Genomic DNA, 27,352 nt, shown 5'->3' on the forward strand with positions numbered 1-27,352 from the left:
GAAAAGTTTATAATACTAATGCCAAGTGTAGAGCTCACATCTCCCAAAAGGAATTCATTAATCATCATTGAAGCACAGGAACAAACAGGAATCACGTCTCGGGCCAAGTTTTTCCAATAACATTTCTGAAAGGCAAAGATGTATTTTTTTTAATCTTAATTTGAAAATGTTCTAGTTCAGCATCTGTGTATTGTGTTAATTGTATGTAAGCAAACTGTGTACTGCAAATGCCCCAACAAATACCCATTGGAAGCTCATTTTGCTTTTTGTGATATCCAAGTCTCACTCATCTCAGTCAATTGTTAGCTAATAAACATTCATACACTCTTATTCTGTGCCAGACACCGTGCTAAACACTGGGGATTAAAAAAAAAAAGACATTCCCTGCCCTCAAAGAGGTTACAATCTAACTAGGAAAGACAACATGCAAAAAGGAGCTTGAAAGGGTCAAGGGAGAAGGAAGGCACCAACTATGGGGGCATGGTGGAGTCTAATCCAAGGAGAGCAGATGGGGGGAAATAAAGAGTTGGATGGCTTGAGAACCCTCCTTTGGGAGGAGTTCTTCATTCCTTCATCCAGCCGTCCAATCAGAGTAGATGAAATCCCACAGAATGATGAATTTCCTGCTGATGAGGAATTTCTATTTTTGGGGCATGAGCATGATGGGGTCTAGTCTAAGGAATGAAGCTGGTGGGAAATTGTCTAATTAGGATAATTGATTGAGGGTTGGAAGGAACTTAAGAGGTCACAGAATCCAACCTCCTCCTTTTACAGGTGAGGAAACTGAGGATGAGAGAAGTTAAGTGACTTGTACAGGGTCACACGGTAAGTTCTGAGGCAGATTTTGTTTGAATTCAGGGTTTCCTGATTTCCAAGCCTAGTGCTCTATCCACTATACCACCTAGCTACCTGATCAATAGGACAATTTGGATGCTGAACTCTAAAAGATATACTATTTTTCAAGATGTTTCAATCACTCAGTGAGAGAGTTAAGCAGGAAATCAGTCATCTGAGCTATGGACTGTTTAGTATCTTCTTTGTACTATCAATTTCTATTTTTATTTACCATCAATCCTGAGCCATTTTTCCATATAATGATGCTATTTAATGTAATGATAATGCAGTTACTATATATGTGCACACAATGGGTATCTATCTCTCTATTGATCCATCGATCTATCTATCTGCTAGGTGGCACAGTGGATTGAGTGCCAGGCCTGAGTCAGGAAGACTTATCTTCCTGAGTTCAAATCTGGCTTCAGACACTTACTAGCTGTGTGATCCTGGGCAGATCACTTAACCTGTTTGCCTCAGCTTCTTCATCTATAAAATGAGCTAGAATTGGAAATGTCAAACCACTCCAGTATCTTTGCTAAGAAAACCCCAAATGGGGTCACAAAGAGTTGTACACAAAAGAATAACAAAAACAAAATATATGTGTATGTGATATATACATATGTATATGCATATACATATACATATACATATGTATATGCATATACATATACATATGTATATGCATATACATATACATATACATATGTATATGCATATACATATACATATACACACATATATTTCTATGAATTTGCTAATAAAAGACTATTTACTAATAGGCAACATTTAGGTAATTAAAATGACACTTCAGTGATGGGACAAGATAAGTGGAAAAGGAGAAAGAGACGTTATGCAGAATGGCTATATGTAAACACAAACAGAAATTCTGAAAAAAAGTTTTTTTTTCCGTAATTCTTGAATATAAGTAAAATGTACCCCCACCCACCCAGTGTACCCTTGTTTATTATGCTATCTGCTAAAAAGTAGCCAGGATTCACAAAGGAATCTGCAGGGAATTCTGGAAAGTTGCATATCTCTTACTTGTCCTCATTAGAAAACTTTCTCTTCATCATTTGTTTTCATGTCCATTTCTGTGTTTCTCTAGGTCATACTGTTATAGAAACACTCTTCAAAGCTAAAAATGGAATAGTGAATTGTGAGGGCAGGTGCTTTGAAGATGCAGCTTTGGGATTTGGGAAAACAACAGGAGGCCGACAAAGTTGGCGTGTACCAGTCAGAAATGGGGTGGCTGTTTTTGAGCGAGGATGTCATGTAACCTGAAAGGGAAAGAGACAGAGTTACAAACAATAGCGTGTTCTAAAAAGAGATATGTTTATTAGATTCTCAAGGACATAGGTCCATATGTACCAGGGTTGAAAGGAATAGGGGTTATGACTCCCGTTTTTAGAGTCATTGAACTACCACTGTCTTTTTAGAGATCAATCTCCTTTTGTACAAATAGGACAAATTTGTACTTATGCATTTTATAAAGCAAGTATAAATTTAATCTGATGTCTCCCTAAGGAAGCCATTAGGGTATAGTTCACAGAAATAGAATAAAAACATTTTCAAAGAACCTTTCTGGCTCAGGCAAAACTACACATTTCATTAAAATAAAAAACTACGTGTTTTTAAACTATATGTTTCTAATGAGATCTAACACTTAGCTAGAACTTAGGTACTATCCATTTATTGAGTCTATGAACAGTTTCCAACCACTTTCTGGTGCTTGAAATGCCTTTAACAATGCTCATTTATGGAAGCTAATGGACGTATTAACAAATTCAAATTAAGATGTAAATGACTGGTAGATCATTCCCTAAAAGTCAGTTTTAGTAGGGGATCTAGAGGTGGGGAAGAGGAGAATGACAAAGGAGAAAAAGGGACAGAAAGAGACAGTCTCTTCCTTCAAGGGTGAGCTCACATGCCACCTCTTCTATAAACCCTTCCTTGATTTCCCTAACTAAAAGTATCATCTCTTTTCAGATGTTTCTAGAGCATTTAGAAGCTCTGCATCACTCTTTCTATTCTATTATATTGTATTATACTTATTTACAAGTGAGGTACAGCAAATTTAGAGACATCTCACACCAAATGTTCATGTGGACTATTTTTGCCCGACCTGTGGTAGAGTCACCTGAGCTCATATTGGTGTGATCAGCTACAGTTCGACATGATGTACCTTTACTCCATCATGGTGAAGTCATTTTGGTCCTGTTCCAGACAACCAACCTACCTACCAATTTATTTACAAATAACTTGAGTACGGGAGCCCACTGGTATGGGAATCTCTCCTCAGTGAAGAAAATTAGAGCTAAGTTCCTGAATAAAGGGAGGGGTGGAGTTTTTGAGAGCCCAGAGCAGGGAGATCTCACCTCCTCTCTCCCCTCAACTCCACCCCTCCTGGTAAGTAGAGTTTATCAACCTGAGAGACTGGAAGGATCATAATGTCTTCAACAAAAAGAGGGGAAATTGGAAGAGGGGAGAGTTAAGGGGGAAAGATGAATTCAGTTTTGAACATATTGAGTTTCAGAGTCTGTAGCACATCTGCTTTGAAATATCCAATAGGTAAGTGGTGATACAAGACTGAAGCTCAGAGGAGAGCCTTTGTTGTTTGGTCGTTTTTCAGTCCTGTCCAACTCTTCATGACCCCATTTGGGTTTTTCTTAGCAAAGATTCTGGAGTGGTTTCCCATTTCCTTTTCCAGCTCCTTTACAGATAAAAAAACAAAACCAAAACAAACCTGACGCTAATGGGGTTAAGTGACTTGCCCAGCATTATACAGCTAATAAGTGTCTGAGGTCAGATTTGAATTCACAGAAATGTATCTTCCTGACTCCAGACCCAGCACTCTATCCATTGTGACACCTAGCTGTCCCTGGTGGGGAGATTAGGACTGGATATATAAATCTTTGAATTATGGGCTTAGAGGTGATTGAACCTCTGGGATCTGATCAGATAACTGAGAGGGAGAATGTAGAAGAAATAAAAAGAAGGCCTAAGGAGGGGCAGCTAGGTGGAGCAGTGGTTAGAGCTCCAGCCTTGGAGTCAGGAGGACCTGAGTTCAAATCCAGACTCAGACACTTGACACTAGCTGGATGACCCTGGGCAAGTCACTTAACCCCAATTGCCTCACAAAAATTAAGAAAAAAAAAAAAAAGAATGCCTCAGCTAGAATCTTCTAGAATGCCCATAGTTAGGGATTGTGATATGAATGATGAGCCAGCAAAGGAGACTAAGGATTAATGGTCAGATGGGTAGGAGGAAAATCAGGAGAGATGAAAATTATGAAAATCCAGAGAGCAGAGAATATCTGTGGAGAATGTATAATATGCATATGTATTTTTCTACATGTATATAATTCTATATTCTCATATATGGCAGCATTGTATACAGTATATACATATGCATACATATATTATTAGTAGGAAAAGCAGTGGATTTTGCTTTCAGTATACCTAGGGCCATTACTTTCCTGACTCTGGCTATGTAACCATAAGCAAGTGAACCTCTCTGTGCGTCAGTTTCCCTGTCTTTAAAAAGAGGATAATAATACTTGCAGTACCTCTCTCACTGGGTTGTTGTGAGGCAACATGCAAACAACTGTACAGATAAGATATAGACTGGAAAAGTTGGAGATAATCTTAGAGGGAAAGCACTAGTTTTAAGAGGGGCCAAGAAAATACATTTTAAAAACCTGATGGTCTTATCTAAATGTCAGTAGTTACTGTATTTATTATTATAGTGTCGTGGAATGTCTGAGTTCAAAAGGATCTCAGGAACCATTGAATCCTAAATGTAGTGGGACAAGACTCCCCTCTATAATGTTCTTGACAAGTGGTTAGCCAGTCTTTGTTTGAAAACTTTAAGTGATACAGAACCAGAGGCAGCCCATTTCACTTTGTAACAATAACAGCAATCATAGTAGTCATCATAATAATAGTGGAGGTAGTAATGGCAGCAGCGGCAGCAGCAGCAGCAGTAACAGTAGCAGTAAAAGCAGCAGCAGCAGTAGTAGAAGCAGCAGCAGTATAAAAAAGTATAAAATGAAAGTTTGAGAATGAGATAGACCAAGAAAATACCAGTAGATCTGACAATTAAGAGATTGTTCCTTACCTTAGACAGAGTAATTTCAGTAGAAGGATGAATTTGGAATCTAGATTGCAAACAGTTGATTGAGGAGTGAGAGGGAAAGTAAAGGGAGTGAGCATAGAGAACTTCGACAATGGTTTTGTACAAAAAGTGGTGGAGAGATGTGGGATAATAGTTTTGGAGTAGAATAGGGTCTAGTGAGAGGTTTTTGTTTTTGTTTTTGTTTTTGCTTTTCTTTTTAAAGGATATGGAGTTTTGGATATGCCTGAAGGCAGTAGGGCAAGAACTAGTAGATAGGTTAAGTTTGAATTTTTGAGAGAGAGAAGGGATAATTAAGGCTGCAATATAGTGGAAAAGATGGAAGGGGTTGGGATTAGTTGCACGACTAAAGTTGTTGGCTTTGACTATGATATCAAGGAGTTTAGGAAGAAAGATAATAGGAAAAGGCAGGTTGTGGAAGTGACCTCAATTTTCATACTAAAGGAAGAGATGAGGTCTCCAGATGAGACAGAGGATTGAGAGGTTTGGGAGGTTTGAAGGGATAAGAGAAAGCTTGAAATAGCTTCTGTTGGGACTGAGTTAGGGAATCATCTAGGGCAGAGTAAAAGGACTGCCTTCCCTTTAGTGAAGGTCCAGTTGATGTTGGATAAAATATTTATAACCCCAATCCTCATGGTTATATGACTTCCTTTAGTACCATTCAGTAATCCATGGGTAGGAGCAGAGAAGGTAGATGGTGGGCAATCTAAAGCTGATGTTTGGCAAGATATGAGCAGCAAAAGAATAAGAACAATATCCACATAAATAAGTACATATAAAATACTTATCAAAATAAATATAAGGTAAATTTTTATGGGGACATTAGCAGAACAAAGATAAGAATCAGATAAAAAGTCAATAAAAAAGATTAATAATAAGAAAAAGACAGTAAAAGACTCAAGTGAATAAACCCTTTATTTTATCTATCGGTTTTTATTTATTTACTTCTTTCTCTTCCTTCCTTCCTAACTGGGTCTTCCCATCTTATCCATGTTAGAAGTATAGCAGTCACTCATGGACCTACTTCCAGGCTCTTACCATATTGGTGCCATACTTAGTGTGGGCACTTGACCAGCTTAAACCCTATTATCATTCAGAACTCCTCAACCCAAGTGATCCGCCAGTCCCAGCCTCCCCTAGTAATAAAGATTATAGGTATAAGTCACTGTGCTTGGCCCTTACCCTTGAATTATTTAAATAAGTAATTGAAAATTAAAAGTGGGAAATGGACAATAAAAATTATATTGATACTAATTATAATAATATTATTCAGAAATTTACCAAGCAAAATTAAACAACACCAAAAGGAGACCTAAAAGGCCCAGAAACTGCTTTAGTCAGCAATCACTTACTTGCCAAGCAGTGGAAGATGTCTGCCAAAGGGAAGGTTCTAAACACAAACTCTTTTGCAAAATCTTACCAAAAAAGGTGAGAAATTATAAGCAGTATCACTCTCATAAAGCAGATAGAAGCAGTGGAAGGTAAAACCAATTTAAAGAAAACTTGGTAAGATCTCCTACTAAGCAAATTATCCCCAGGACATTCAAGGAAGAAAATGGAGGAAGGGCTAGAAACACAAGAAAAATGGAAAAGATTTGCAAAAATCATTGCAACAAAGACTTTTTTTTCCCATCAAGAACAGTGGAAACACTATGCTTGGACTTTCACATTACAGTCCCCTCTGTGATTATGGAGGTAGAAATGGGAATAAAGAAAACCAAGATGGGGAAAAAGCAGCCGTGCTGGACCAATGATACTTACAGTTGTTGTTTGTCCTTCATTTTTGAAGAGGACCAATGACATCATGGGGTGATGTCTTGACTTCCACGTGAATTGGATATAAATAAGGCAGAGTTGTCAGCCTCACTCTTTCTTCCAGAGTCATCCAAGTCCAGTGGTGAGATAAAAGCCAAAATGACTGGTGATAGCCTGGGTTGCAGTGGCATATTTGATGTCTGTTGAAACTAAGTGCTCCACAATGCCTGCTTCAGCCACCTTCATGGTTATAGGAACAGATTGTTCTTATCCACCCATTTGGTTGAGGGAAGCCTCACATGCTTTGGGTAAAAATCCCCCTAACTCACTGATGGGTTTGAGGCCTGTTGGTTACCCTCAACCTGGTTTAGCCCTTCTGCTGAAACAGTTTGCCAAGATGTTTTCATTGCATACGCTATAGCTTCTTGGAGCCACAGGTGAGAGTTGGGTGACAGGCAGACATGAAAGGTGGATGCAGGGCTCAGCAAGTGCTCACGCTAGAGGGGCTAGTCCTAGAAACACTCTATATACCCCACACTTAGAGTAGATTCATGCTGAAAGCAACACCACAGGCTGGCTCGTTCTGGTGCTGTCATGTCAAAGAAATTTTTAACATAGTTGGAAGGCTGTTGAGGAATTGAATCACAAGGTATCTGAAAACAGGGACAATAGCAAAGATGTAGAAAAAATATAAACTTTATTAATACTGGGGAAAAAAGGTGAATGAGAATATCAGTAACTATCAAGCAATAACTCAATCTGTACACAACAGGGCATCCTCAACGAGGGAATTAAAAGGGAGTAAGTAGATTTATACTAGAGATAATGTACAATGAATGTTCTACATCTTAACCATTTCATGAATATCTAAAATATGTGGAGAATATGACATTGCTGTCCTATTCCTGTGCAGACCTGTCTCCTGAGGTAAAATAGAAATGTGGGTAAGACTTCCTCATCCTTCACTTATGGAGGGCCCCGGCCTTGACTTGCCTCTCTCTCAGACAAACTTACTCCCTGCTTGTACTCCTTATCAGTACTTAGTTTTCTCCTCAGGGATATGGATTTTCCCAGCATTGTTAGCCCTAGCTTTCTTAGAAACCTTGTGGCCCATGCCCTCATTGTGAAATCCTGGAAGGGAATGCAAATAAACATGTAGTCTGGGAATTACCTATTATAAACTGATGGGAAAACAAGACACTCCCAGCTGGAAAGGTGAAAAAAATGTTAAAATTTTACCTAACATCTGGAAGTAGAATAGAATTTTTTATTGGAAAGGATCTTAGAAACCACCCTGTTTAATCTCCACTGCTTAATTTTACTGATAAGAAAACTGAGGTCGGAAAGTCTAGGTTAGGGGTGGGGAACCTGGGGCCTGGAGGCTACATGCGACCTTCTAGGTCCTCAAGTCAAAAGACCACACTTGAGGTGGCCTCCAGGCCCCAGGTTCCCCACCCCTAGGCTAGGTGATTTGCCCAAGGCCATAGTACTGGTTAGTGATAGACTTAGGTCTAGAAGCCAGGCTTTGTGACTCTCCATTCAGCAATTTTCCCATTAACACCATATTATGTCTCTAGAAATTTGAAGCTTAATTCAAAATACGAAGCAAAAGTTAGTTCATGTTAAGGCAGCTTTCAAAATCACCATCCGGGCAGCCATATTCTGGAGTTGTCAAGTCAACAAACATTTATTAATCCCTTATAGTATGTCAAGCATTGTGCTAAATGCTGGGAATACAAACAAGAAAAAGAAGGATAATGCTTACCTTCAGGGAGTTTACAATTGAATGGCGGAAGACAGTGCACAAAAGGTAACTGAAATATGGGGGTTAACAGGGGTTATGCCTGATGTATGTGGAGTCAAAATCAAACAGAGCAGTTTATGGGAAATAAAGAGAGCTGTGCCCTTCTCTTTTCTCAATCATAGAATCAAAAATGTCAGAGATTATTTAACATAATCCTCACCAATTTAGGATCTCATATCACCCTCAAACAATGACATCCCTGTCTTGTTTACCTGTGTATCCCCAATGCTTAGTGCAGTGTCTGGTACATAGTAAGTGCTTAATAATTGCTTGCTATTTCCATCCATCCATCTATCTGTCTGTCATTCCATTCAAGTGTTCAGTTGAAGATCTCTACTGAGATAGAAAGTACTACCTCCTGAGTTAGAACATAATACTTAAGAGTAGCTCTGTAATGATATAGCCCTGTGTTACTTAACACTTTATTAATGAAATAATTTGTTTTATTAATATTTACTTTAATTAATTGTATGAATAAAGTTATTAATAAAATAAAATTTTATTAGTAAAATAAAAAATACTTGAATAAAGGCATAGATGGTGTGTTCATCAAGTATGCAATTGAAATAGAGGAAGGATAACAAACACATTAGAAGAGAGAGTTGTAATCTACAAAAACCTTAATAGACTATGAGAACTTTGGACTGAACCTAATAAAAGGAAATTCAATAGGGATGAATGTAAAAATCTAAAATCTGGGTTCAAAAATCACATTCACAAGTTCAAAATGTGAGAAAGGAAGAGCTAACAGTTTGGTGGAAAAAGATCTGGTGGTTTGAGTGGGCTGCAAGCTCTATGTGAGTTGGCTATGTGCTTCCTGAGAGTCTAGGCTATACTGAAGGAGGCATAAGTTTGAGGATAAAGAGGATATGTTTCTGTTCTCTATTGTGTTAAGTTCTGATGCCACAGTTTAAGGACATGTATAAACTGGAGGCAATGTAGATGAAGGCAAGAAACCAGGGCGAAAGGGCCTTAAGTATGTACTACAAAAAAGATTAGTTGGGGGCAGCTAGATGGGCAAAGTAGATAGAGCACTGGCCCTGTATTCAGGAAGACCTGAGTTCAAAAGGGGCCCTCAGACACTTCACACTTACTAGCTGTGTGACCCTGGGTAAGTCACTTCAACCTATTGCCTCACCAAAAAACAAAAACAAAAAAGATTAGTTTAGCCAACTTGAGATACTTATCCTAGAGAAGATTTTGGGGGGGACATAATAAGGGTTTTGAAGTATTTGAAAGGCTGTTATAGGGAAGGTAAATTGAACTCTTTTTTGGTCTTAGGAGGAAGGAACAGAGGTAATGAATTGAAGTTGCAGAGTGGGGAATTTAGGTTTGAAAGCAGGGGAAAACTTCCTGCCGATTAGCACTGTCTGAAAATGGAATTTTCTGTCTTGGAAGTTGGGGAGACCAAGAGTTCCTTTTCATTGGAGGTCTTCAAGTAGAGCCAGGATGACCACATATGGGTAATTTATCGGTACAATTCCTTTGGAAGAGAAGGTAGACAAGACAGTCACTCACTAAGCCCTTTTAACTTTGGAATTCTCTGAAATCATCCCCCCCCACAAATGAAGCCTAAATCTGGTTCTCATTGGCATCTACTTTTTGTTCCTAGTTATTTTTCTGGGGCCAGAAAGAACAAGTCTAATTCCTTTCCCATATAATAATGGCTCTTTGAATATCTGAAGAAAGTTATCAAGTCTCCCTTTGCCCCCAAAGTTTTTTCTTCTCCAGAGTAAATATCCCAAGTCCCTCTTTGTGGCATGGACAACTCACCGACTTAGGCACATTCCTCTGAACATGCACCAGATGGTCAGTGGCCTTCCTAAAATGAAGCATCTGGAACTAAACACCATATTCAGTTGTGGTATGACCATGGCACAGTATGGCATGATTCTGTCCTTTTTAGTTTTAGACACTGTGACTCTTTTTTAAAAATTAATTTTTTTTCCTTTTTTAAAAATTTGTTTATTATATTCTGAACTTAAGAAATAAAACAAACTAGGTCATAGACAATGACTAAGTCATAGACGCTATGGCTCTTAATTCAGCCTTGCTTGACTTCCATCGCGCTCTGTTGACACACACCGACCTGAAATGAAAATTCCTACAAATGTGTTTCCTATAACTCTCTTGCCCATTATTTTTTTTACCACTCTCACTAATAATAGGGTGCAATTTGATTCCTGTCTCTCTTTGACAAGTCTAGGTTACTCCTTTGTATAAATCGCATCTGCATGCTTATCCATTAGCCATCCAAAATTTATTGAATCTCCTTGGGATGTATATTAGAAGGAATCTGAGCCCTTATTGTTATAGTAATCCTCATTTCATAGATGAGAAAACTGAAGCAAGTCACTTTTCTTTGACCAGCAACTAGGTGGCATAGTGGATAAAGTGCTGGGGCTGGTGTCAGGAAGACATGAGATCAAATTGGCCCTCAGATACTTCCTAGCTATGTGACCTTGAGTAAGTCACTTAAACCTCTGTTTGCCTCAGTTTCCTCATCTATAAAATGGGGATCATAATAGCCCCTACCTCCCAGGGTTGTTGTGAAGATCAAATGAGATAGTGCTTAGCACAATGCCTGGCACATAGTAGGCACTATATAAATATTAGTTATTATGAATAATGATGATGATGATGTCAGTAGTAGAGCTAGTATGTTAGTTCCTGTTTTCCAAATTTCCAGATTTGCCAGTCATGTTGAACCAGATCACTCCTAATTGGTTACTGTCTAGAAGATGTCAATGGCAGAAATTCTTGAGATATCGTGGCATGGGTTTGCTCTGGCCCCATTCCCCGAGACACAGTTACGTCACATTTTACTGGTCTACCGGGGTCCTCTGGCTACAGCCTCACTGATTCTGCTTCTTGAATTTCAGAGGTCCAAACAGTCAGGTTCCGTTCGTTCTTTTAATATCAGATTAGCTTTTTAAAGTGAATACTTCAAAGGTATAGCAGAAAACAAATACGCAAATGCCTTTACCAATATGAGGCAGGGGACATAATCATTTTTTGTATAGCTATGGTGTCTATGGAATAGAGATGAATTAGTCTGGATTAAATGGTTCCTACATACATTTATCCTACCAAGTAGAAATCCAAAGTGTTTAAAGAGGGAGCATCCAGGATTCTCAGGGCTTCCCTACTAGACTGGCTGTAACATCCAGCTTGGAATCCTAGGTTCCCAAATCCCCATGGCTCAAGCTCCCTGCATTGGACTCCACTCTCAGCACCAATTGTTGTTTTTGTTGAGTTTTTCAGTTGTGTCCTACTCATTTTAATGCCACTTGGAGTTTTCTTGGCAAAGATACTGGAGTGGTTCACTATTTCCTTTTCTACCTCATTTTACAAATGAGGAAACTGAGGCAAAGAGAGTTAAGTGACTTGCCCAGGGTCATATAGCTAGTGTCTGAGGCCAGATTTGAATTCAGTAAGAGGGGTCTTCCTGATTTGTCACTTAATCCACCGTGCCACCTAGTTGTCCGGCTGCACCAAACAAGAGACCAAACACTGGAGCCCATTTCTTAAGGCCATGTAGCCTAAGGGAAGGGGGAGGTGGCTTTCAGTCCATTTTCTAAAGGATTCTACTTGGAAGTCAGCAATGACTTCATAATAGGGGCTGTATAATTATTATCATTTCTTGTTCATTTTTTGTAGTTGAAGAGGACCAATGACATCATGATGATGGGGTCAAAGTACAATGTGTCTGACTGTGGCTGGTCAGTCCAGTATGAACTTGGAAGGCTCTACCGTGGGTTTAGCACAAATAGTCCGTTTGAACATTTGGGTTGGAGACGTCTCTAGATTTGTGCATCTCATGCTTCCTTTGTGCTGCTGTGAATTCTGCTTTGCTCATAGAGCACAGTGCCTTCTTTGATGAGGGCACACCATTCTGGGCAGTCCTGTGCCAGTATCTCCCATGCCCCACAATCAATTCCAAAGTTCTTCAGAGTGACTTTGAGAGTGTCCATGTATCGCTTCTTCTGACCAACTTGTGAGCACTTGCCTTGTGTGAGTTTTCCATAAAATAGTCTTTTAGGAAAACTTAGGTTTGGCATTTGGGCTACATGGTCAGCCCGTTGGAGTTGTATTCTCTGCAACAGAGTTTGTATGGTTGGCAGTACAGTTTGAGAGAGGACCTCAGTGTCTGGTGTAATCTTCAGAATCTTCCTAAGACATTTCAAGTGCAAGCAATTCAATTTTCTGGCATGTCACTGGTAAAACTGTCCAGATTTCACAGGCATACAACAATGAAGTCAGCACAATTGCATTGATCTGAGCAAGGCCTTTGATACTGTCAGTTGTGAGGGTTTGTGGAAAATTATTGTGAAAGTTGGTTGCCTGGAGAAATTCATCAGTATTATTATTAAACATTTAGTAGGAACCAACCATGTCCCAGGCATAATGCTAAGCACTGCAGAGACAAATAAGAAAAATAAATAGTTTATTAAAGTTAATACCTGTATTAGTCTCTCTACTCTCAAGGAGCTTATAATCCAAGAAAACACACAAAAGAAAACTGAAAAGGGGGGGGGGCAGGAGCCAAGGTACCTTGTGCAGAGTATGATGATCATGAAGTCAAATCCAAGGAGTGAAGCTGGTAGGAAATGTTTGGCCTGCAAACCCTCTGATCCTCTTTAAATGGAAGCCTTGGGAAGAGCCTTTTGCTCCACCCTGCAGCCCTTCAATCAGAGGGGCAGAGGCTGCTACTAACATATCATTATATTTACTTTGATTTTTATAATGGTCCGTAATAAACTCCTGCCAATTATGCCAGGTGCTAAAAGAAACCATAGAGAAATTCCCACACAAATAAAATCAACTTAATCAGTGTTGCCATTCCCCTATATGACCGTTTTGTTAGCTTGTTCACTGGATTCTGAGTCGAGTTCAGGACATACACATTTTTCTTCAGAGCTCCACATTTTAGGATCTTAAATGTATAACTGGAAATAACTTTAGAATGATTTTTTAAAAATTCATTTATTAAGTGCTTACTGTATACCAGGCATTGTACGAAGTACTGGGAGTGCAAAACCAAACCAGCAAGATGATCCCTGCCCCTAAGAAGCGTGGTTGTTGGTTGGTTGATTGTTGTCCGTTATTCTTGAAGAAGACCAAATGACATCACTATGTTGGGGGTCAAGGTAGAGTGTGTCTGACTGTGGCTGATCAGAGCAGTATGAGCTCAGAAGGTTCTACCAGAGGTTGGGCACAAATTTAGTAGGAAAAGACAACACAAATAGGAGAGGTGGAGTGGGGAGGAAGGGATCATGGTGGAAAGAGAACAAGAAAGATTAATTATTATTAATTATCAATATTAAGTACCTGTTATGTGCCAGGTACTGTTCTAGGCATGTTACAAACATTATCTCGTTTGATACTCTCAATAGCCCTGGGAAGTATGTGCTATTATCCACATTTTGTAGATGAGGAAACTAAGACAAATCAAGGTTAAGTGACTTGCCCAGGGTCATGTAGTTAGTAAGTGTTTGAGATTGGATTTGAACTCCAGTCTTCCCACCCCTAGGCCCCGTGCCACCTACCTGCCTAGCTGGAAGCAAGAATATTTATGCTCTGGCTATAACATTTAGACATATCTTGGTGGCCTGGTTCTGGAAGAGGTGAAATGAAAACATTATCCCAAAAGCAGCTGTTTGAGTTCCAACAGGATGGGGAATTTTGCCGGAATGCATGTAAAATGGTTTGGAGATGGCATATGGTGGGTGCTCTCTTCTAAGGCAAGATAATCCCTTTACCTATCAGAGCCCAGGGGCAGAAGTCTGAGCTCTGGTGGGAGGAGGAAGAAGGGAGAGTGCTGGCAGCATTGTGTGGTTATCTAACCTGACCGCTCATTTTATAGATGGGGAAACTGAGGTCTAGAGAGGTTAAGTGACTTGCCCAAGGTCACACAGGTAATAAGGGACAGAATTGGGATTTGAACTCAGGCCCTGTGACTACTCCTTCATTGCTCTTTCCACTGTATTTAGGTAGTACTTTGTTAAATGATGGTGTCTGTCAGGGGGATGTGTGTGTGTGTGTGTGTGTGAAAATGTTTTGGTTGGATGAAAACCTTTTTGGCATGAAAAAAAATGTTTTTAACCTCCTTGAAAAAGTACAGTAATGTACTTGCTTTTTCTATACCCCTCCAAAAAAAGGACCTGCTCATACTAGAGTATGTAATTCTGTTTCATTGATGGTCAGCTTTTCAGATACTGATTTCAATCCACCTTTCAGGTAATTTTTTAGGCTGATGGCTGTGAGCAAATGAGAGTACTCTGTTTGGATTTGCTGGTGTATTTTCGACAACTTTTTAAATTTAATTCTGGCAGGTGATGAGAATAGACATTTTGAGAAGCATGGTTAAAAAAAGATCTTATCAATGAAATTCATTGATTGATAATAGTAACTTTCTGAGAATGAATTTTAAAAATCTTTTAAATGTCTCATTTGGGATGCCTAATAGCTACAGTGAAACAAAATTCCCTTGTGGTTTAGAGTAGAATTTTTAAATATAGTTTTATAAACAGATGAGCTTAGGAATTACAATTCTCCATAGAACACTGACCAGCTATGCTCCATTGTGCATATGTTGGCACTTTAGAAAGTAGGATCTCCTAATTACTTTATTAGTAATTACCTTGAGTCATATAGCAAAATGGTGTCAAACTCAAATAGAAATCAGAGCCATGAAACTGTACATAAGAATCCCAATGGATGCATATTGACTTGGAAAGCGAAAAAAAAAAAAAAAAAGGAGGTTGGCAGACAAACCCACAGCACTTTTTGAACTCCTTACTAGCTAGTATTTTATGTCAGAGTATTTCTCTCCCTATGCATCCCTCAACCCCTTTTCTACCATGGTATCTTCCTGAATGGTTTTTGGCCAGGACAGAACATTTTTCAATCTTCTTTCATCATGAAAGTCTTTTACATACCCCACATTTATATAGGCAGCTCATGACATGCAAACTTGATCTTAAAATCTACTTGAATACTTACCAAGGGAAAGAATGTTCATGATCGAATGAGGTTTAACACAGTTAATAACAAGCTTTCTCATTGGTATGCAGATGAACTTCAAAAAGAAGGGGGTGATTATGTAGATTACAAAAGTATTCCTTAACTTTAGGAAGGAATTTACCTAAGAGTTTATTTCAATAATGAGCCTTCTGGGACATTTAAAATATGATTTCAATTATGAAAATGTCAACTGCAAAACCTTTTGAAGAAGGGTGACCTTGGGAGCACTTGAAACATGTGTCCACATGTACACCAATTAAGTAAAGGGACATAGAAGTAAATATACCTTCAGATGGGCATCTGCCCCTAATTTGCCTGTGTTTTCATGTGCCAGTATTTAAAATAATGTTCAGTTAGAGATATAAACTTCTGGCTTCATTTCCTTGCCCATTAGTCATATGACTAACATAATGTGTCTTTCTCTACCCATTAGACAATGAGAGAATGTGCTTTCATTGGCATTTTAAAAAGCATGTTGCATCTCAGTTCTTTCATTTGGTTGGTAAATGTTCTTGCTTGAATTCCTCCATAGAACCTGTCAGTCTAGTTTGGTTTGGAAAATAGAGAGCCCTAAGACCAATGTAACTAGTGGACTGTGAATGTCTTTAAATAAATCACAAAGTCAGAGAATTTCAGGTCAAAAAGGGATCATCCTGTCCATCTAATCCAACCTTTCCATGAGGGGTTCTTAAGTCTTTTTTTGCTTTATAGACCCCTTTTGCAACCTGGTGAAGCCTGTGGATCCTATCTCAGAATAATATTTTTAAATGCATAAAATACATAGAATTACAAAGGAAACCAACTATATTGAAATAATAATAGCTAACATTTATATAGCACCTATTCTGTAGACACTGTACTAAACGTTTTACATATATTATCTTATTTGATCTTTACAACAAGCCTCAAAGACGAATTCTATCATTATCCCCATTTTATGGATGAGGAAACTGAAGCAAACAGAAGTTAAGTGACTTGCCCAGCTTCACACAACTAGGAAGCATCTGAAGCCGGATTTGAACTTAGTTTTTCTTAACTCTAAGCCTGGCACTTTATCTACTGTATCACCTAACTGCCTTTAGTGAATGAAGTACATTATCAAAATGTTTTAAAAAATAAGTTCACAGGGGCAAGTAGGTGGCAAAGTAAATAGAGTTCTGGCCTTGGAGTCAGGAGAACCTGAGTTCAAATCCGACCTCAGACACTTGATACTAGCTGAGTGACCTTGGGCAAGTCACTTAACCCCAACTACCTAACCTAAATAAATAAATAAGTTCACAGAGGCTAAATTAAGAACTTCTGCTATTCATGAACAGGAATCTACTTTAAAACACATCCAAAATGGAATTAACCAGTCTTTGCTTAGAGACCTTTAATCAAGGGGAACACATTTCCTTCTAAGCCAGCTCATTCATCTTTGGGATTGCTCTAAAGATTGGAAACCTATACCTTATCGTAAGCCTAAATTTGTCTCTTTGCGACTTGCGCACACTCCTGACTCTGCCCTCTGGGGCCAAACAGGGCATGACTAATCCCCCTTCCACAAAGGAGGGGATTTCTTGAAGATACCATCAGTTCCCCAGTTCCTTCAATCTACCTTCATATGACATGAATTTAAGGCCCTTAACCATATCATTCAACTAAGAATACCAAATCTTCTACACAAGACCAGAAAAAGGAAAAATCATTCTGGAAAAGATGCATTTGAGCTCATTGTCAGTGGTTTGAGACAACAGGTACTGTTGTTTAGCATTCTATGGTAAACCTTAGGTCTACTTGAAATAAATCTATTTTCCCCACAAAGAAATGGTTTAAAAAAAATTTTTTTAGGGGGGGAGAAGAAAGCCATAATATTTTCTCATTCACTATAAACATGTTTTTTTTTTAAATTTGTTTTTTGTTTGTTTGTTTCTGGTTGCTACATTTAAAAAATATAACTAATTTTTGTAGGGTGGAAAATGTGTCATATCCCTGTCTATGATGCATGGAAAATATTTATTGGTTGAAGGTAGGGAGTAAGGAGAAAAGGATAAGCATTTATATAGCACCTACTATGTGCCAGGCTCTGTGCTAAGTATTTTACAAATATCTCATTTGATGATAGTCTAATTTTACAGAACGTGACCTGTAAACTTTTGTAAACTAAACAGAACTGTAAACTTTTGATTAATTAGGAATTAACATTAGACCAGTAACATTTTTTATATATTTTATTTTTTCTCCAATTACATGTTGAAACAATTTTTTTTTTTTGGCTACACAATGGGGTTAAGTGACTTGCCCAGGGTCACCCAGCTGGTAAGTGTCAAGTGTTTTGAGGCTGGACTTGAACTCAGGTCCTCCTGACTTCAGGGCCAGTGCTCTATCTACTATGCCACCTAGCTGCCCTGAAACAATTTTTTAAAGTTTTAAAAAAAGCCTTGAGTTCCAAAACCTCCCTCTCTTCCTCTTTCCCCTTCCTCCTGCCTAAGATGGTAAGGGATCTGATATAGTTTATACATGTACAATCATGTAAAACATTTCCATGTTAGTCATTTTGTGTAAGAAGACTCAAATTTAAAAAAAGAATGACAGAAAATGAAAAATGGCATGCTTCAGTCTGTATTCAGATAGTATTAGTAGCTCATTTTAAAAGGACTCTATGCTCTGGTTTAGGTATTTTTAGCCTATGTGGTGCAAAAAATGCACCTGGTTATCCATTGGGAAATTTTTATTTATAAGGAAATTTTTTTATAAGGAAAATTTATTATTTTTTTTTTTTGTCATTGAATTCTAAGGTCTTAGAAATCTGAGTAATTTTCCTTCATTGATTTGAGGGGTAGTGTAACCTGGTGGATAAGTGCTGACCTGACAGTTATTAAGTGTGTGACCCATGAAGATCATTTAACCTCTCTGAGCCTGTTTCCTCATCCCTAAAATGAGCATAATAATAGCACCTCCTTCGTGAATTTGTAGCAAAGATTAAATGAGATGATTAATATAAAACTTTGCAAACTGAAAAATACTATATGATGAGAGCTATTATTATTGTGACTCTTGAATATGGTCTGGACCTTGAATTCACCGTTTTAGGAAGCTCCTGGTAAGGAAAACTGTCCACCAAGTCAAAGCATGTACTCTGCAACTGACAGTCTTTGCTAGGTGCCCAGAGCCTCTGAGAGCTTAAATGATTTGCCCTGGGTCAATCAGCCAGTATGTGCCCCAGGCTGGATGGGACCTCAGATCATCTGCCAATGTAAGGGTGGAGTTGGCTGAGTAAATCCATCAAATCTCCCCCACCCTACTTAAAGAGAGGGAGAAAATGCCCTGATGTTTTAGGAAGTGAGAACAAATCTTAATAAACCAGTCAATCACATGGTTTAGATTAAGTGTAAAATGTCGTTGGACCAACTGGAGTGACATTGGAAGGAAGAGTGTTCAGATTGACTGAGGAAACTTAGTCCTCTGTGTAGTAAAGGGATGGTTCAGAACTCAGGTAACCAGAGTATCTGAAGGAAATCCATATCTTAGCAGCAACAAATGAAAGGGATTCCAGCTAAACACCCTGGTGCTGAGCAGTGAGGGCAGCTCTTCAGTTTTGTCCTTGGTTTCCCTCCCCGTGCTTGACCACAGGAAGGCCTTGCAAACTAAGAAGAGTTCAGAGGATTTAGACTTGCTGTCTTCCCATCAGTGTCATGGTGTTAAGTTAATAAAACTTAAAATAGCACTATGAATGTATATGGGAGGAATGTAGATAGAGATATGATAAATATGGAGAAGGATCCATCCATCCATCCATATACATATATGGAGTAATAGATATGGAACTGCACATGTTACATCCTGAAAGATTTTGGGTACTGTATATCTGTGTACATTTATATATAGTATGTGTATATGTGTGTATGTGTATGTATTTATATACAGAACATTATGTATGGGACAGCTTAATCTTCCTGACTCCAAGAACAGTGTGTATATATACATGAACATATATGTGTGTATAGATGTATGTATTATCCCTTTACCTAAAACATATTTTCCATATATTCTCCCATATAAATTTTATATATATATATAAGTTCATATTTTTCTATATATAATACCTACCATATAGTGTCTCCTATATATGTCCATATATGTAGTATCCATTATACATGGCATATATGTATATATGTATGTGTGAATATATATTTGATGTCCACTATACACACACACAGAAGTATTTATGTATTATTTCTATGGTAGAATATATGGAAAATATATTTTGCTTATTTTATATATATTTATAGGGCAGCTAGGTGGTATAGTGGATAGAGCACTGGGCCTAGAGTCAGGAAGACTTGAGTTCAAATTTGGCTTCAGACACTTATTAGCTGTGTGACCCTGGGCAAGTCACTTAACCCTGTTTGCCTCAGTTTCCTCATCTGCAAAATGATTGGAGAAGGAAATGGCAAACTACTCCAGTATCTTTGCCAAGAAAACTCCAAATGGGGTCATGAAGAGTCAGATACAACTAAAATGACTGAACAATAATGGATAGATAGATAAATGGATAGATAGATAGATGTAATCTGTAAGTCAATTTCTAAGATTCTTAAATTGAAGAGTTAGATTGCTGTCTAATCTGCATTAGTGAAAGGAGTTTCCATACTGAGAGTGAGTTCCCCCACTCCTAAAAACTCACAGGGTCCAGAACAAGGTATGGGTGGTAGAAAATGTGCTACATAAAACCACATAGTAGGTATATACTATTTTATGATATAAACTCAGTATTAGGTTTTCAATAAATTCCTTTAATAGCAAATATAATCAAGGATAAAAAAATTATACTCTCTACAAAGTTTCATTATTTTAATAAGTAGCACTGCCTTCGTCCCAGTCTCCACCAAGAATAGGGTTATTAAATCACTTTCTCTGAGACAAGAGCCATCACGGTTACTAGAGATTTCTCTGCTGGTGTTTCACTGGGGCAAGTTAGTGATTGTATGATAGTAAGAAAAGAAGAAAATGGAGGTACCAACAGATCATTTAGCTTCTAATGGCTCTTCTCCTTGGCTGAGTGTAGCAATATTAAATGATCTGTTCGTAAGAAGAAATTAAAGCAAATGAAGAGTATTGTTTTGATTCGATGGAAGAGATTGGGCTCCAGGAGACTGGAGTCACAGTCAAATCCTCCTATTGTGTGTTTCCTTCACCCTAGGAAAATGGAGATAGATACATGATGAATCCAACATGTTAACTTTTTCTTTTGGTGGTCTCCTGATCACAAGCCAAATGAGCAAAAAATCAACAGATGCCTGTTTAATAAGTAGGAAATATGAAAAAAAAAAAACCAAAACCCAACCTGGATATAGCAGAAGTGTTTCTGGAAGTTCAGCTCCTTCTTTAACATAACATGAAAGTTACCACCCCCAACCTTTGGTTCTTTGAAGCAGCTACTGCCAAGACATAGGTATATAGCCAAAAGTTTTCAAACAGAAAGAAGAGAGCTTTCTAAGCATCCCAGGAATCTGGCATGCTGTGGATATCAACCTGAAAGGATAAACTAGAAACTTAGTCAAAGAAAGAAACTAAAAAAGATATAACATATGGGAAAGTTGAAAGGCAACTGAAGTGAGTAAATTAAAGATGAATCAGCTTATCACAGGGAATAAATTTTGGATTACAAAAACTATGTATTTTTGCGTTTGGAGATGTATCTGTCTGTGGAGAGTGGTACTTTAGAAGCTTTTATATAGGTCCAAATGGAGGGAAGAGACTTGTCAATGTTTGTTCCTCAGGATTTGGAGTTGGACTTGGGCAGTTACACGAGCTAAGGCAATAAGAGTGTAGAAATGGGACAGGAGTTGATTCAACTCTCATTGTCCCATTTTCCTTTCCCTACTGGAAAGCAGAGTACTTAAGTGAAAGAACTGCACAGTGTTTCAAAGGAAGTTTTTTTGCTGTTTATAAAAATCTAATATGAATGTGGTACTTAAAGGGAAAGAGGAGAAAAATAAGCAATATGGCAATAATGATAATATACTGAGGGTGGTCGCATTATGTCAGAACAGAGATATGGTCAGATTGTTGTTTCTGTTATTGTTGTTCTTAATATTAAGTTAGAAACTGGACAAAAATATGTTAATCTGGGAAAAATTTTTTTTTAAATAATCTTTTAGAGAATTTACTAATGAGAATACCATTTGATGAAGAAATCCTTTAGAATTTAATTTATAGAATATTGACCTTAGAAAAGGATCAAATGCCTCTATAGTAGATAGCATTTTTTCTTTAACAGAGATTTGAAAGTTTCATTAGTTCATTTCTCAAAAGGGGATTTCTTTGCTGGGTGTGGTGATACAGGCTAGTAAACCCTGATGTAAAGGAGTCCCAGATGAGTAGATCCCTTGAGTCTGGCAATTCTGAGCTACACATTGGGCATCTGCACTAAATTTGATCCCAAAATTGTGAGCCCTAAGGGGAGGGGGCGAGACACTAGGCTGCCTAAGGAGGGAAGAAACAGCCCGGGTCAAGAATGGAGCAGGTCAGATCTCAGCAATGCACTTCCAGCCTGGCGGATAGGGAAACCAAATCAAAATACAAAACAAAACAAATTTGTTTTGTACAGGATTCTCCCACACTCTTTCACATTTTCAAATTTAACGTTGTCGCATGTTAACTTATTCATTTTTTTCATGAAAATGGTTTATAAATTGTAAAATTCCATGTATGTTTATGTATGTACATGTGGATATATATATAAAATTCTACTACTACTACTACTACTACTAGCTTTTATATAGTGTTTACAATGTGAACTATACTTTTTATAAATATTCTCTCATTTGATTCTCACAACAATCCTGGCAGCTAGGTGCTATTATTATCCCTGTTTTACCGATGAGGAAACTGAGGCAAACAGGGGTTTAGTGACTTGCCCAGGGTCATACAGCTAGTGAATGTCTGAGGCCAAACTTCAACTTAGGTCTTCCTGACACCAAGCCTAGCAACTCCATCCACTAAGTCACGTAGCTGCCTGCTACTACTGTTACTTTTATCATTATTAGAATCAATGAAACTAGGGCTCAGTATTTTTTCCTTTACTGCTTCATGTAAAAGATAGCTTATCTTTAAAGAATATTCATTTTGTTCCATTTCTTTCTTTCATTGTACTTATTTTCCCATTAAAGGTGAAGAAATAAGTGTTTCATCTCCAATATGGAAACCTAGCCACAGAAACACTTGGCCCTTTCCAGGTCACATTAGAACCAGAGATCTGGTCTCTTGCAGTTTTAGATGTGTGGTTCTATGCTCCTATGCCTTTGTATTTCACAGGATCATAGAATCATAACTTTGGAGCTAGGAGGAATCTTTGAGATAATTTGGTTCAATCCCCCTCATTTTACACAAGACGAAACATGGGAAGTTTTTTATTCATTGGTACTGCCCACAGCCACTTAGGGGCTAATTAGCAGAGCCAAGAATCAAATCCAGATCTTCTGTTTCTAAATCTCAGCCCTCTTTCCATTCTAGCACACCTACCTAATAGCTGCCTACATTATCTGGCAAGAAGTTGCAGGATCCTTTTTTTTTTCCCAAAAAAGAATTTTATTGTTGAACAATAAACGGTCAAAAATGATGGTAAAATGCATGGAAATAGCATCAAATAACAATCATTAAGTCAATTAATGAGCGTTGAAGAAGCTTATATTTTTATAGAGGGAGACAATACATATACATAAAAGCATAAACAAAATGCTTAGTTTGTAAAGCATTATACTTCAAGGCTTGAAGACCTGAGTTCATACCCTACCTCAAATACTTACTAGCTGTATGATCCTGAGCAAGTCACTTAAAAAAAATCTTTTTGTCTCAGTTTCCTCATCTGTAAAATGAGAATAATAATAGCACCTACCTCCCAGGGTTGTGGTGACAATCAAAAGAGATAATAATTGTAAAGTACTTTACATAGTACCTGGCAGATAGTAAGCACTGTATAAATGTTAGCTATTATTATTATTGGTGTATTATTAAAATGAGAATAATAATAGCACCCAGCTCCAAAGTTGTTTTGGAAATCAAATGAGATAATGTGTAAAGTGCTTTGCAAACCTTAAATGCTATGTAATAGTACTAACAATTATTTCAAAGTAAATTTCTTTTTTTGTTTGGAGGCATTTGTGGTCAAGTGACTTTGCCAAGGATCACATAGCTAATAAGTGTCTGAGGTCAGATTTTGAACTCAGGTCCTCCTGACTCTAGGGTGGGTGCTCTATCCACTGCACCACCTAGCTGCCCCCAAGAAAATTTCTTTTCGGAGGGGAGGCATCACTGATGCATTTTGGGGAGGGAGACATCAGAAAAGTTCTTATGTAGGAAGTGATGCTTAAGCTGAGCATTAGAGATGTTAAGAGATGGGGTGAGGAGAGACTATATTTCAGCATATAAAAATTGCTTGAATTCTCTGATGTTTCCCAGTTAATATGGACTGAATTTTTGCTGTAAACTATCAGGGCACTCTAGAACGGATGTGGCCCTAATAAGCACTTTGGAGCCTGTGTTTTAAGTATCCAGGTTTATTCAGTTTAAGTATGTGGAACTTTTGTTGACCTCTGAAGTAGTTTCATGGTGAGATCAAAAGTAATACGTTCAAGGTTATATGAACTGCAACGGTGGCTGCAAGAGTTTTTTGCCAGAGGCAAGTCTCCTGACTAAATGTCAGGAAGGATTAAACCCCTCTGTAGAACCATTCTCTCTGGGCTGACCTGTTTTATAACATTCATCTCCTTTATTGCCTTAGATAACCAGAAAATGAAAGTAAAGAGGATAGAATGTGTGAAATCTGAATCTTCAACTTTAAGAAAACAAATAATGTTTGTAATATGGTACAGGGAGTATGCCCCTCTCCCTGATTTCCCCATTCTCTCTTATTTTCTTGGCCTACATTTATTTTGGGTTATGAGATCCTGGAAGCACAAAACTGCTTTTTGCTTTTTGCTTTTTTTTTTTTTTTTATTTTTAGCAATTGATAGAATCACTGTCTCTGACAAATATGGTCTAGGTTATTGTGAGGCCAGAGATGAGGCTTGTGAGCAGGGGGAGAGTTTATGTATCATCTGTTCTCTAGGGACCCCCGCTGTGAGCTTTGTGGACATAACTGTGACTGGCATAGAGAAGAAGGAAGGCAGGACGGCTGTACTTAGCAGAAGGCTATCAATTATTTCTGCACAACAGGAACATGGTCTTCTGTTATTGAGGCTCACACATGACATTGGATCCTATGGTCACATCTAAACCTAAATGATACGGTTTAAAATACAAGTCAAGGCAGTTCTCAAGTTCTCTTAGAACTCCAAATCCTAAAATGGTGCTTTGTTCTTCATGGGAAATAACATTTTCATTCCTTAATCACATTCAGCAAGTGTGCATTTCTGATAAACACAGGAATGAACATTTTTTAAACTAATCATTCCTTTATATCTGAATTATACTTCAAGCATAATTCAGTGAGCCAAATCTACCTGGGTCACCGTATTTTGTTTTATCTAGTTCCTGACATGTCGATGCAGAAATTAAAAAAGAAAAAAAAACAATTATTGATATATCTCTAATAAAGTCCCTCCTCTTCTACCTCCAACAAATATTTTGTTGTTTAGTCATTTCAGTTGTGTTTGACTCTTTGTGACCTTGTTTGGGATTTTCTTGACAAAGACACTGGAGCGTTTTGCCATTTCATTCTTCAGCTCATTTTACAGATGGGGAAACTGAGGCAAATAGGGTTAAGTGACTCGCCCAGGATCACACAGATAGTAAGTGTCTGAGGCCAGATTTGAACTCAGGAAGATGAGTCTTCCTGGCTTCAGGTCTGGCAGTCTATCTACTGGGACAACTAGCTGTCTCCCTAGGGTGGCTCTGGGGATAAAATGAGTTAATATTTGTAAAGAATTTTGCAAACCTTAAATAGTAGCAATTATAATTGTTATTATATATAATCATATGATATAATTTTGTTGTTCAATCGTTTCTGACTCTTTGTGACCTGTAGATTTCCTTCTCCAGCTCATTTTATAGATGAAGAAACTGAAGCAAACAGGGTTAAGTGACTTGCCCAGGATCACACAACTAGTAGTGTCTGAGGCTAGATTTGAACTCAGTAAGATGAGTCTTCTTGAATCCAGGCCCTGAACTCTATCCACTGCACCACCTAGTTTCCCTGAGACAGATATAGTAGAATATAAGTTCCGTGAAGGCAAGGATTTTTTTAGATGAAAGACTTTTCATTCCTAGCACCTAGCACAGTGCTTTGCATATAGTAGATACTTAAATGTTTATTTTATTGGGATGGCTTAGAGTCATATGATCATAAGATTTGAATCATTTAAGGAGAATTGATTAATGAGAGTAATCTTTTATCAGCTTGTGCTTGCACAGATACTTTTAGCTTTTATCTACAATGATCTATATTCTACATAGGCATATGGTCAATATTAGGCCTAAATCTACATAAATATAGCTTTTTCATGAAGAAATGATTTTTTCCTTAATAAAAAAAGTATCTTACATTTGTATTAGGTTTGTAAGTTTCTGAAGTGCTTTCAAGTTTATCATATAAGTCAGATGTATGGGAATGGTTAGTTTAAAAAATGTTCATGTCTGTGTTTATCAGAAATGTGCACATTGTACATGATTAATTAAGGAGTTACAATGTTAATTCCTGTGAAGACCAAAATGCCATCCTAGTTCTAAGAGAGCTTGAGAACTGCCTTGACTTGTATTTTAAACTGTATCATTTAAGTTTGGGCATGACTCTATGGGATCCAAAGTCATGAGTTCCTCTTATGTAGAAATCATTGGTAACCTTCTGCTAAGTACAGCCCTCCTGCCTCCTGCAAGAAAGGTAGAATTCTTAGTCTTGTGAAGTTGGGAGAGAAAAATGGATGATCCCATAAGACTTCTTTCCATCCTGGAGGTGGAAAGGAGAAAGGCCATCTGAAAGTCAACGACAAGCTTGATTATGTCTCGTACGCTATAGAAGTAGCATAAGAACTCCTCTATATGACAATAAATTCCCTGTGAGAATTTTTCAGACTTAGATAGGAGATGCCGTTTCAGGAAGGACAGTCACAGGCAAATATTATGTATCTATTTTACAGTGTATTCCAATACCCTTGGAATTCAGTGTTAAAACAAAAGAAAACATTCAAAGAAATAGGGCACTAATACATGCGGCTCAAGATCTGTATTTTTGCTGTAGATCAAACTAGCCTCCTGACAATTCCAATTCTACTGCATTATTCTTATTTTCCAAGAAACTCAAAATAGATGAATAACCCGTCATTTTAGATTATTATGCTCCAGGTGAATAAGCATATTGGTTGACCCATAGGATGCTTCCGGAGCTAAAGGTTGGTGGAATTGAATTCTTTAATGAGGTCTAATATAGAAGCAGGAAGGACAAAATTATGGAAATGAGGCCAGAAATAAATCAAAATAGGAAGGGAGGCAGTAGAGGAAAAGAAAGAAAGAAAGGAGGAAAAGAGTAAGGAAGAAAATGGTATTGGAAAGTATCAAAATCTAAGTAACTAAGTAATGTAATGGGTAGAGCCCAGGGCTTGGAGTTAGAAAGACCTGAGATCAAATCCTTTCTTTGCTGTCTGACCCTGGTCAAGTTACTTAACCTCTCTTGGACTCAGTTTTCTCTTCTGCAAAAATGTGGGAGATTACCTCTAGGTCCCTTCTAGCTCTAAATCCACGATGCTATGAAAAGCATACAGTTAGGTGGCACAGTGGTGAGCAGAGTGCTGGTCCTGGAATCAGGAAGACTCATCTTCTTGA

At 37.9% G+C, this 27,352-nt stretch overlaps 1 protein-coding gene across 1 annotated transcript in view; it reads left to right on the top strand.

The window, feature by feature from the left end:
• VAV3 (vav guanine nucleotide exchange factor 3) overlaps positions 1–27,352 on the top strand; it is a 465,753-nt gene that overhangs the window by 358,712 nt on the left and 79,689 nt on the right. The gene's annotated exons all lie outside the window — the stretch shown is intronic.

Source organism: Vombatus ursinus, unplaced genomic scaffold (genome assembly GCF_900497805.2).
Source record: "Vombatus ursinus unplaced genomic scaffold, bare-nosed wombat genome assembly UNPS02011613.1, whole genome shotgun sequence".
Classification (NCBI taxonomy): domain Eukaryota; kingdom Metazoa; phylum Chordata; class Mammalia; order Diprotodontia; family Vombatidae; genus Vombatus; species Vombatus ursinus.